At 39.6% G+C, this 13361-nt stretch overlaps 1 pseudogene; it reads left to right on the top strand.

The window, feature by feature from the left end:
• Window positions 1–7445: 7445 nt before the first annotated feature.
• On the top strand, window positions 7446–11447 carry LOC108393060 (olfactory receptor 2T12-like; annotated as a pseudogene).
• The last annotated feature ends 1914 nt before the right edge of the window (window positions 11448–13361 follow it).

Genomic DNA, 13361 nt, shown 5'->3' with positions numbered 1-13361 from the left:
TATGATATCCACATCATGTAGTGATAAAGGAGAAAAACTGACACCATGTACTTGAGCGACCACAAAAATCCTGAAGTGCATCTCAGCAGGTAGGCAGGGTACCTGGCATACTATTCTTTTTCAGTGAATGTTCTTTGCTCACTTTCCTTTCCATTTTCCCCAATGCTGTGATTTTTCCCCCTCTTCTTTCTCCTCTTCTATTCACATACTGATATCCTGATGCAAAATTTTGGGATTAAAGGGCTCTTTATGGTCTCAACTTGAGTGTGTAGCTTGCCTGACACTGTTTGTGCCCCCAAGATACCCACTGACTGACCATATTCAAATCCCCCTTTTTACAGTCCCCAGGAAAGGCTGTTTCAAGTAATATACTGTATTCCATAATTAGTTTTCCCCCACCCAATCCATTATCATTTCCTTTCTATGATTATAGGAAAGTCAACTGATGGCAGTCCTTCATCCCATGTCACTAGGTAGAGAAATTTAGTTCCTATGAACCAAACACTACATTGTTACTGTGGGCATTGTAAAGAATCATGGTGTAAGCTCCAACTTTGATCCAAATTATATCTCTTATATCATAAAATGAATAAATGCCTAAGTCAGAAATGTATCTGTCTTTACTTGCTTCCTCATTATACAGTAAATATGTAAGAATAAAAGTGGGGAAAAAAACCAACAAATATTTTGGGTCAGAAAAAAGAGCAAAACCTAATCAGAAAGCAGAGACTTTGTTTCCAACACTGACTGTCTGTGATAGACCGTTCAGCGGGCCTCTACCATAAGTTTCCATCACACCTACTGAAAAGCAACAATAATTCACCCTTATCTAAAAGTATCCTTTCTAACGTCTGTCAGCATCAAACTTGCATATGTCTTATAAATTTTATGTGTCTTTTAATATGGGAACTGAAATAGCTCCCATATGCAAACTTTTAATTTGCCTTCAGTTTGATCAGCTTTGTAGTATAATATAAATTCTCCAGCTGTCAGCATAGCCAGGAAGTAAAAGCTTCCTCTCCTACAATATTCCTGTTTTCTCAGTACTTTCAGCCCTTGATTTCTATTTGTATGAACTACAAAATTGGGCTTTTTTCTGCTTTCTGTTAGTAATATGCATAATTCAGAAGTTCAATATGTCTACTCTTTTTGCCAAGAATTTGCTGTATCCGTCTGAATTCCAACAGGAATTAACCAATAACAATCAACATCATCCTCTTGATCCTTTCCCTTATTCTTCTAAGACCTGTGAGCATCTTATTCACTGTGAGATGCATTCCGTCTGGAAATGACATGACACTGGCTACTTCAGTCAGGGGCCAGTTTAACCACAGAGAGGTTGGAACTTGTAAATTTGGGGTCATGAGCTTATTACATGACCATGTCTAGTTGATTTTTTCCAAAATACATTTGTTTCTCAATAATAATAAAATAAGTTTTAGGCAAAGCATTTTTGTATAGACAAAAGTATAGGCAAAGTATTTTGTATATGTTAATATACAAAAGTATAGACAAAGTATTTTGTATATGTTAATGTAGAACAAGACTTTACTGCAACTCTGTCTGCCAGCACTCTGAACGAATACCTTCCACCTGAATGGATGCTGGACACTGTGATGCGTCTATCCCCAAGAGCATTGTGCATCTGTTCACAATGCTGGTGAATGGATGTATTCACTATTATATTCCTTACATGGGGGAAGCTCACAGGTCTTTCCAAAGGACAGTTGTCACAACCTTAGAACTGATTCAGTATTGAGTAAAACTCACACCTGAATTTTTACAAATTACACAGTTCATCTCAGGACCTGTTCATACACAACAAAAATAGTCATTTGTTATCATTATCATACCCACCATAAAAGGCACTTATTTGCTACAGGTAGGGTACTTTCAAGGCTGAGATTCAAAGATCAACCCTAAAAATCCTTTTTTATTATACCAGGTGGAAGTGGGGACGTTATGGATCACAGAAACAAGCCCAAGTCACTGAGTTCATTCTTCTTGGGTTTCAGAATGAGAAAGAGGTAGAAATTCTTCTTTTCTCTGCATTCCTGCTCATATACATGACATCTTTGATTGGCAACTATGATCATCCTGTTGGTGTGTGAGGACTACTGTCTGCATTCCCCCATGTATTTCTTTGTCACCAATCTTTCTTTCCTGGAAGTCCCCATCACATCCACTGTGGTGTCAAAGATGCTGGCCAACATGTTTTCCCTCACCAGAGCAATATCCTTTGCAGGATGTCTCACTCAGTCTTTCTTCTACTTCCTCCTGGGATCCACAGAATTCTTCATGCTGGCCATCATGTCCTTCAATCAATATGTCGCCATCTGTAACCCTCTGAGGTATGCGATGATCATAAACAAGCAGATGTGCATATTGCTGCTTCTGGGATCCTATGTGGGTGCCTTTCTGTCAATCTTGGCATCATCCATCTTAACTGCTCCTCTGGCCTTTTGTGGGCCAAATGCTGTCAACCACTTCTTCTGTGACAGTGCCCCTGTGCTAAAGCTGGTCTGTGTAGATATCTCCCTGGCTGAGCTGGTTGACTTTATCTCTTCTGTCCTGTTGCTCCTGGGATCCTTGCTCCTGACAGGAGTGTCTTACATGTACATTGTCATTACCATCCTTAGAATCCCCTCTGCCCAGGGATGCCAGAAGGCTTTCTCCACCTGTGTTTCACACTTCATCATGGTTAGACTTTATTAAGGAAGCTCCATCTCCATCTATGTCCACCCAAAGAAGGTCCATGTGATGGGTGTTAACAAGTTTGCCACAGTGCTGAAGACCATTGTAACACCGATGCTGAACCCTTTCATCTACAGCCTCTGAAATGAGAAAGTCAAAGTATCCCTGAGAGATGCCTTCAGTAAATATGCAAGAATGATAACAAATTTAAGATCTTTATGATCTTGGGAATAGTTATTACAGCAAAGATGTCTGGTGATAAAAAGATTTAAATCTGTAACTATGTAAAAGTTTATATTCCTGCATAAGCAAGAAATTTAGGAGAACATATTTTTCCTAATCCTTGTGCAGTTTCACTTAACAGTGATTCACATAGATCTAAAAATACAAAAATGCCCTCACAATACATATAGACATCCTGACAGGTAGACAGATAAAATACATATGTGATTATACTGTTTTCATTTTCCCATGCCTCCAGTGTTTTAAAAATCAGACTCTTGTGCAATCTAGTGATTTGAACTCTAACAAAGCCAGTATTGGGTGTCTCTGATTTAGATAGATTCTTAACTTTATACCAAAATTCACATTTCTGTGTTATTTTTTAAAATATTTGTCTTTTTTTGCCTTTTATCCATATGGATTCCCTTTAGAATGAAATTTTATTGAACATGCTCTGACTTCAACTTTTAAATATTGTATATAAATTGTTGATCCCATTTGTTTATTCACCACTATGTTTATTGCACATTATTTGCAATAGCCAAGATACAGAAGCAACCACTTTCCCCCAACAGATGAAAGGACAAAGGTGATATTATACATATACACAATGGCATATTATTCAGCCATAGAAAAGAAAGAAATCTTGCCATTTGCAACACCATGGATGGACCTAGAGGTGTTATGCTCAGTGAAATAAGTCAGAATGACAAATATGATATGATTTCACTTATTTGTGGACTCTAAAAACAAAATGAACAAAACTGCAGTAGACTCATAGACACTGAGAAGTGACTGGTGGTCACCATGGGGGAAGGGCTGGGGTGGGTTAGTGGGGAGGGTGAGGGGCTTGAAGGGGCATAAAATTGTCGATCATCATTTAAATCGGTCATGGGAATGGTATTAGAGCATGGACAACATAGTCAACAATTCTGTACATCTTCCTATGCTGACAATACATTTACTAGTGGGAAGAGGACTTAATAATATGGATAACTGCTGCTCCAGTGTATTGCATGCTGAAAAACAATATTAGTGTATATCAACTATACTTCAGTCAACTAAAAAGAGACCAAAAAGACATCACAACCAAAAGCAAAACTAAAAATGAAAACAAATTAGCTCATTTGTTCTTCTGCTATTGAGTCGTAAGGGTTCCTTACATATTGTGAATATTAACCCCTTACATGTATGCTTCACAAATATTTTCTTACATTCCATTGATGTCTTTTCACACTGTTGATTGTTTCTGTTGTGTGAAGGAGCTCTAGCTTGATTCTGTCCCACTTGTCGATTTTTGTTCTTGTTGCCTGAGACTTTGGTGTCATATCCAAATGTCAAGAAACTTATGGAAAACAATCTGGAGGTTTCTCAAAAAATTAAAAATATAACTACCTCATGATCTGGCAATTTCACTTTTGGGTACACATCCAAAGAAAATAAAACCAGAATCTCAAAAAGATATTTGCACTTATGTTCATTGTTGCATTATTTACAATAACGAAAATATATAAACAGCCTAAATGTCCATCAATGGGTAAATTAATTAAATAAATTGTGATCTTATAGACATATATATATCAGCATGTATGTATGTATGTTTATCAGCCTTTCAAAAAGAAGGAAATCTTGGCAAACATGGATGAATCTGGAGACTATTCTTCTAACTGAAATAATCCAGATATTGTACCACCTCATTTTCACATTTTTATGTGGATTCCAAAATAGTCAAATTCATAGAAGCAGAGAATAGAATATTGTTTGCCAGGGTCTGGGAGGGAAAGGAAAGTGGGAAAATGTTGTTGATTAAGGGGTACAAAGTTTCTTTGACAAAGATGAATAGTGGATATCTAATGTACAGCATGGTGATTCCAGTTAATAGTAACGAATTATATATTCAAAATTTGCTGAGGGTTGATCTTGAGGGTTGTTAGCACCACAAAAAAAAAAGAAACAGAAGGAAAATAGAATGTAACTATGCGAGGTGATAAATGTTAATTAGCTTCATTTTCATGATTATAGCACTACATAAGTATATCAAAACAGTTACATAGTTTAACTACATACCGTTTTTATTTGTCAATTATACTTCAATAAAGCTAGGTAAAAATAAAACTCACAATAATAGGAAAGGAGGAACAAAAATTGCCATTCGCATATAATATGCACATTGATATAGACTTCTCTTATACGTAGAATCTAAAAACGCTGAGTTCGTAGGAACAGAGATCGGAAGGCTGGTTGCCAGAGTTTGACAGTGGGGAAAATGGGGTGATGTTGGCCATGTGATACACACTTCCACCAATAAGATGTGTAAGTTTTGGAGACCTAATGTACAGCATGGTGACTGTAAGGAACAATATTGTATTATATACTGGAAAATTGTTAAAAGTTATCACTACAAATACGTTAATTATTTGAGGGCATACGAGTGTTAACTAACCTTATTGTGTCAATCATTTCATTATATCTATTTATCAAATTATCATATTGTACACCTTAAACTTACATATGTTATACCAGTAATGTCCCATTAAAACTGGGAAAAATGTTGGAGAGGCACAGAGGGAAAAATCACACAGGAAGTGCTGTGCCAGCAACCTTAATGAGGAAAATGCTACCCTTAACTCACTTCAAGGACACAAGTTAATTTAACATGGATCATACACCTAATCATAAACCTGAAAGAAAGATAATAGAGGAAAACATAGGCCAAGAGAGCTTAGAGCTGAAACATCTTTAAAAAAACCTGGCCTCAAAAAGTATTCTGCTATTGGCATATTAGTACATGAACATATGTTCAGCATCATTAATTATGAAATGCAAATTTAAACCATAAAGACATACAACTTGGCATAGTTTCAAATGGCTTTAAGAAGCAAAGGTACACAACCCCAAACATTGGTAAGTTATGATAGAACAGGAACTTTCATCACTAGTGGCAGTAAATGTTATTATAAATCTTTGAAAATACTCCTGGTCAGCTTCTTACAAAATCTAACATACGCCTATCCTATGAACCAGCAATTACACCTCTAGACATTCAGCAATTTTCATGGACAGTTTTTTCCCTGAAGACTTACTCGTTTCATTTTCCATAATAATCCCAACTCTGAACCAATCAAAATCGTAATGAGGAACCGTGACGGGGTGCCCTGGGAGGCGGCCTGAAGGCAGCCCGAGTCCCAGGGAGCGCAGGGCAGCACGTGTAGGGCGCATCAGGGCAGCGCCGCTGACAGAGCGCCACCAGCTGGGGTGCTCCCCCCTGCCCAGGGCCGGACGCCCCCACCAGGGGCACCACTAGCTGCCCAACTCCCAGGGCCACAGGCACAGGCAGGGTGAGAGGCAGCTCCAAACCGCAAAGCAGGGAGGCCACACAGCGGCTGGATGCTCAGAGCCAAGACCACCTGCTGCCCCTCCCTGCATGCTCCAAGCAACCTCGGGGAACAGTCCAGATCCGTGAGCCCCTGCTGACCAGGGTCCACCCCTAACCCCAACCCCACTCCCTCGCCATAGGGCCCAGAGTGCGCACTGCCATTCAGCCTGAGGCCGGCCGAGGTTCAGGACACAGGTCACAGTCAGGGCCTGCTTCACTTTCCCCATCTGGGTCCAAAGAAGATGCTTTGGAGCTCCTGGGACCTGGAGGCCTGTCCTAGCTGGGAGTCAGGCTTCAGCCAGAACCGGTATCCCCCAAGGCTGGGCAGGCTCCGCTCAGAGGGTCCCCGGGCCACCCCTCCCTGCACCAGCTAGGTGGTAGGGGGCCCCAGGTGTGCTGGGGCTCCTGGCTGCCGCCCAGACCTTGTGCCTCCCGGAGCAGGAGGCTGGCCTCCGCCTCATTGCAGGGGCTCCGGCCTCTGACCCAAGGACATCATTCGGCTGGAGCCCGGGGTCCAGCAGACACAGCCAGGCTGGGTCAGGGGCTCTGACCCGCCTTGTGGGACTCGGGGAAGACACGGGCTTGACCCCAACATGGCCTGGCCTCGGCTTTTCCTTTTTATGCTAGACTTTATTTTTTAAACGAACTGCAGAGAATGGAGAAAAAAGTCAGCTATTTACAGAAAAGAAGATCTGCATATGTACCCAGAAATACACATTTGGTGACAGAAGAGACGTGCTGCTGGCCTCTCAGAAACATTTTTCAAATAGCTTTGTTTTATCATCTTGGATTTTAAGAAAACCCCAAATTCTGTTCCAAATAGTTCTTTAAATGTCTCATATCAGCAATTTCATACTCCACAGAAGTACATCGTCATAATACTGCTACTGGGAGAGAGGAGAGTGGCTTTTGCAAAGAAGTTCAGGTCCTCAGTGCAAGAGTTAGCCTAGTGGCTCATGTATCCCCATGGTAACAGCTTTCTGCTCTTCATCTACTTGTTTGTGACAACTTAATGTTTCCATTTCCAAGGTCTCCACTTGCGTGGAAACTTTCACTCCATGTTTTTCTCAGGAAGTTACCACAGCATCCCCAACATAAATGAGATCTGGGCAAACACATGAACACTCACCAGAAGGCGTCTTTACTACACAAAATGGACAAGCGTTGCCAGTTACCTGATGAAAATATGTGTTGGAAGGAGTCTTCCCAGCCCAGAATCGGGCCTTGCAAATTAGAAGACCGAGCTCCAGTGGCCCCGTCCCGGCTGCAGGAGACACCCCAGCAAGGAAAGCCTCAGCAGGAAGCCTACTGCTCCGTTTGTATGCAGATCAGAAATTGCTATTATTTTCTACCACTCTTTTAGTGTACTTTGTTACAGTCAGTGTGTAATTTGAACCAGGGCTATTCACTTAATAACTTACCCCTTATATTCTGTAGAGTATGTAGTGAGATCTCTGTTTTTATTCTTAATACTGGTAATTTGTGATTTCTCTATTTTTCTTGTGAATTTTCTCTAGAGTCTTTTATATTCTAATAATATTTTCAAAAAACCAACATTTATTTGGCATGAGTTCCTCTATAATGAGTGTTTTCTGTTTCATTTTGAATTCTGTCTTTGTCTTTATCACTGTTTTCTGTTACCTACTTTTGGTTTGGTGTGCTCTTTTTTTCTGGTTTTGTTAAGTGGAAATTTGCATAATTTATTTTCAGTTTCCCTGATTAAGGCGTGTACAGCTAGAATTTCACTACCAAGTCCTATAGAAACATACAACTTTCACAATGTGCTTTGATTATTAATAATAAAAGATGTTCAAGATATTTTATAATTTGTTCTTGATTTTTTTCTTAGAAGCAAGTTTTATTTAGAGGGTTTATATAATTCAGAATTGTTTGGGGATTTTTATGAATACTATTTTTCACTGGAATGTAAGTTAATTACATACTTAGAAGAGATGTATCTCCTGTGACATATTGGGAAAGCTTATTAATTCTCCCCTCAAACAATATTTGTGGGTACTTTATGCCACATTTATGTGCATGTATGTGCACTTTAAGCCCTGGGTTGAGATAGCCTGCACCTCTGTCAATGTCCTTTCCTGCCTAGTTGGACACCATGCTCAGTTACTGTAACTGTTCTTTCCTCTATACCTGCAACATGTCCCCTTTCCTTCGCTTTCATGTAATTCATTGTCAGATCCAGTTCTGGTTAAAGCCAGCACTCACCTGCCATACATAGGATTCCACACACTAAAGGAGGTGTTAAATAAACAACACATAATGTCGCCACTTTAAAACTCACAACCAGTAACCTCCCCAGAGAGCAGAGTCCCATGGAGCAGCCCTTCTACACATCTGTTCACTTCTCCGTTCTCCTCAGTGACTGTCATAGGTGCTCTTCTCTTCCCAAATTTCCAACCCTGACTTGTCTGTTTGTACACATCTGTATACTCAGCAACAGACCTATTGAACGGCAAAAAAACCCTGAAATCCTCCAATGAGACTATCCACATGTTCAGTCCACTAAATTCCCCATTGGCCACATTTTGTCCCTGTGTGTCTGTCTCCTACCTCTTCCTCTGATAATGGACTGTGCCCAGGTAAGACAAACGCCTGCATGCATCTCTAGAGATATTGACATTTCTAAAGCTTTTGACGAATCTTTCTGGACTATCAATCTCAGAAATAGAGATCTGCAAATCTGTACATGTATAGAAGTCGTACATTGGTGCATTTTTCTGCTAATACAAGATAACTGGCTTCTGCAGTTATGTGCTGTCTTGCTCTTTAAGAATTTACAAGTTTTGTTCTTGCAAGCGGTAGCAGTGAAAAATCTTCATTATTTCAGGGTATAACAGCTCTCAACCTGCAAACCCTTCCTGGTAAAGCTGTGCTCAATTCTGTGGGCTCAGTCATTTCTGCTGTGTCTCCTAAGAAAATATATCTGTTTTGTTGAATATTAAAAGCTGTCTTCGAAAGACAGGCCAAATATCTAAGTTAGATGTATTTAAGTAATATTCATGTTTTTCTTTCCAAATGTATTTATACTTTACCTGTGACTAGTAATTATGCTCCATTATAAATGTATGCTTTGTAATAATAGAATTGTGTTAAAACTGCCTCTGTGTGTTTTAGTCATTTCACTCCTTGTTGAGTTACTGATATTCTTGCCAAGTTTTTATGGACATCAAGACCCTCTCACGGGCCCTGCCACGTTTCCTTGTCATCCTGAGTCTCCACAGCAGTGACGCATGAGGAGACCTGGGATGCAGGCAATGTCTCCGAGCCCTCGGAAGCTCAGGAAATAATTTTCCTTTTATTTCAAGTGTGATGGGAAGACACTGAAGGTTTCGGAAGAGGGACTGGTGAACTAGGATATCTGCATTTTAAAAGTCAGGGAAATGAAAAAATGTTTTAATGAGTGGAGAAAGAATGTTTTCATCAATTATTGGGAATATAATCTTCCTTCACTAGAGAAATCTTGTTTTATTTAAATTCATCAGTTCCATTCTGTGGTCCTTAAAATCCACAATAAAACAATTATAATCTATTTTATATTAAAAAACTTATTTGAATATGTTAAGATTTCCAAAATTTGGAAAAGTTAAGTACAACTCAAATATAAATGAGAAAACTTCTAAATGTTTATTTTCTCACCTGGTGAATTTAGTTTCAGTATACATAATGAGAGAATATTAATAGAACAAATTATATAAAAATAAACAAGTATAATTACATAGTTCTCAATAGTTTTTTCTATTTTTGATCTACTTTTATCTATCATCTCAATTAATCAATGTATTTTTGTGTTAAGTATATAGTATGTCCTCATATAAAGTATGAAAATGAGCCATAGAGAAGTAGAACAATATCAAGAAAAAGATCTTATTTTCACTTTTTAAAGATACAGTTAATCTACAATGTACTGATTTCACACATACAACATAGTGGTTTAACAATTATTTACATTACAAAAGGCCCACCATGGTAAGTATAGTTATGATATGTCGACATACAAAGAAATTGTAGTAGTATTGGCTATAGCCCCTATGCTGTGATTCCAACCCATCGTTAAGTGGAAAGTAGGGTTTGAATCTGGACCTTGGATTTTATATACAGTATTGCCCAGAGGGCATCATGTCAAACCAAGGTTTTTAGATGATGAAAATCCCTTCGTTCTCTAATTTTCCATTTTCAGGGTCACACAAGCAGAAATCGTGGAGAGAAACAGCACATCAGATTTCATTTTTCTAGGACTCTTTAAATACACAAAACGCCACCTTTTCCTCTCCACGGTGGTGTTGATAGCAGCCATCGCTCCTTTCACGGGCAAAGCCCTCATGATCCTGCTGATTCACCGGGACCCCCGGCTACACATGCCCATGTACCTCCTGCTGAGCCAGCCTCTCTCATGGACATGATGCTGGTCCCCACTATTGTGCCCAAAACAGCTGCTGACTATTTGACTGGCAGGAGGTCCATCTCTTCCACTGGCGGTGGAGTGCAGATATTTTTCCTCCTCACAGTGGGAGGAGGTGAGTGCTTCCTCTTGGCAGCCATGTCCTATGACCACTGTGTGGCTATTTGCCACCCCCTGAGACACCCAATCCTCATGAGCTGGCGATTATGCCTGAGAATGACCTGGGAGTCTTGGTTTCTGGGGGCAGCTGATGAGCTCGTGCAGGCTGCTGCCACCCTGAGCTAGCTTCCCATTTTGCAGGGCTCATGAGATTGATCGTTTCTTCTGTGAGGCACCCACTCTGGTGCATTTGGCTTGTGCTGACACGTCTGTCTTTGAGTACACCATGTACACCTTCTGTGTGTTAATGCTCCTGATCCCGCTTTCCCTCATACTGACCTCCTATAGGGTCATCCTGGCTGCTGTTGTCCAGATGCGTTCTGCAGAAGCCCGCAGAAAGGCTTTTGCCACATGCTCCTCACATTTGGCTGTAGTGGGACTGTTTTATGGAGTTGCTCTATTTATCTATGAGACCCAAATCCTACAGTTAAGCTAAGCATGACAAGGTTGTCAGCATTGTACACTATCTTCACCCCTGTGCTGAAGCCCTTCATCTACAGTCTGAGGAACAGGGAGGTCGAGGGAGTCTTGAAAATGTGGCTGGGGAAATGTGCAAACTTAAAACCTCAGCAAATGTAAACTCACTCTTCAAGCTTACACAGTGTCAAATTAATCTAAGTTCATGAAGTCACTAACATTTTAAAATATTGTAATTGCCTCTCCTTTAGCGATACGTAAAGAGAAGGTTAAGTTTGTTGACTGGTATAATAGGAAGTTGTTAAGAATTGAGTCCATACTGTATTGAGAGATACAATTTATTTGTTTTGTGTTTGTGTGGCTTTTGTTAACTATTTTATTGCGGTGTAGTTGATGTACTCTGGTATTGGTCTCAAGTATGCAGTATAGTGGATCTGACAGTTATCTACATTATTGAATGCTCACCACAACTAGTGTAATAAGAATCTGTCAGCACAGAAGGACATTGCACAATCACTGGCTGTGTTACCGATGCCGCGCTGCCATCCCGGTGATGAGCTGATGTGACACTGAGGTTCTGCACCACTTCATCCCCTCCCCCTCTGTCTCCCACCCACCTAACCCCTCCCCCGTGGTGACCACTAGACACTTCTCAGTGTCTATGAGTCTCCTGCTATTTTGTTCATTCTGTTCTGGTTTGCTTTTGTGTTCCACAAATAAGTGAAATCATGTGGTATTTCTCTTTCTGCCTGGCTTATTTCACTGAGCATAATACACTTAAGGTCTATCCGTTTTGCCAAAAATAGGATTTCTTTCTTCTTTATGGCTGAATAATATAATATTCCCTTGTATATGTTCACCACCCCTTTATCCATTCTTCTACTTATGGACACTTGAGTTGCTCACACTAAGCAGTTTTTATGGATTATTTTGTGTTCTTGAAGAACTCTGTAAGTGCTCTGAATCCCATTTTCTGAATGAGGAAATGGAGGGATAGAAAAATTACACATTGTTCTCAGTGTTACTCATCAAGTAAATGTTAAAATGTGACTTTGAAGCTTGTCCCCCAAGCTGACACATTTTATTTATTTCCAGTAATTTACTTTGAACATTGTTTCCTATGCCTTTATTCCATATGTTTCTAAGAACTAAGTATAGGAATTCTATCAGACAAATGAGAACAACCCTCTTTAGCAGTAATTTAAAATACAAGCCCATGGGAAAGGGGGAAGTGAACCACTTAGATGTAAGTGTTATATTGTCATGGTTTTTACATTTTCTCCCAGCCTGTTTTACTTGGTGTTCAAAGGCACACCTTTGTAATTCATTCAAGTTTTTATTTAAGTTATATATATGTGTACACACACACAGAGAAATATATGTATTTCCCCAGACTCTGGTTGTAGTCGCAATGGCCAATCTGTTTTATATCACAACTGAATTCTCTTTCTTAGAACTGTTGAGAAATGATATTTAAAGGTTCTGTTGACTAATGATGAATATGAGGTCCATTGATATAAACTCAAATACATAATAAACATGCTTACTTTTAATGTGCCATCAAAGCTGAGTAAGATTCAACCTCTGTTTCTTAAAAGATGTGTGAGTCCCTTTACCACTGCACGTGTGCAGCTCATGAGCTATTTCTCATTCTAAATATGGGCACTTCTCAAGTGTTGGGGACTTTGAAAAGAGGAGAAACATGACTGTTTCTTCTGTTAGAGGGGGACACAGCCAGACAGATAGGGCAGAAAGTGCTGATCATCAAAACCAAACTGTTATCAGCGAATGCATAACATGTTGGCTTAGAAAATTTTATGGCAAAGCCTAACTTCATTACAGCTACAACAAACAAGGGATGAAATCAGTTTCAAACATTCATAGAGGAATAACTGCTGAAAAAGCTTCCATGGCCAATGACAATCCAATGTGAGAGTCTGAGATATAAATACTATTTCAACAGACTTCAATCCCAAGACAAATGTCTTACAGCAATGTAGGAAATCTCCATCTTCACAATGAGTTGGAAATACCCATATCATGTGCATGTTTATGGTAGTATTTTAACCAGTGTGT

Source organism: Manis javanica, chromosome 14 (genome assembly GCF_040802235.1).
Source record: "Manis javanica isolate MJ-LG chromosome 14, MJ_LKY, whole genome shotgun sequence".
Taxonomy (NCBI): Eukaryota; Metazoa; Chordata; class Mammalia; order Pholidota; family Manidae; genus Manis; species Manis javanica.
The sequence above is the reverse complement of the archived record's forward strand: the minus strand, read 5'-3'. Positions and strand labels throughout refer to the sequence as shown.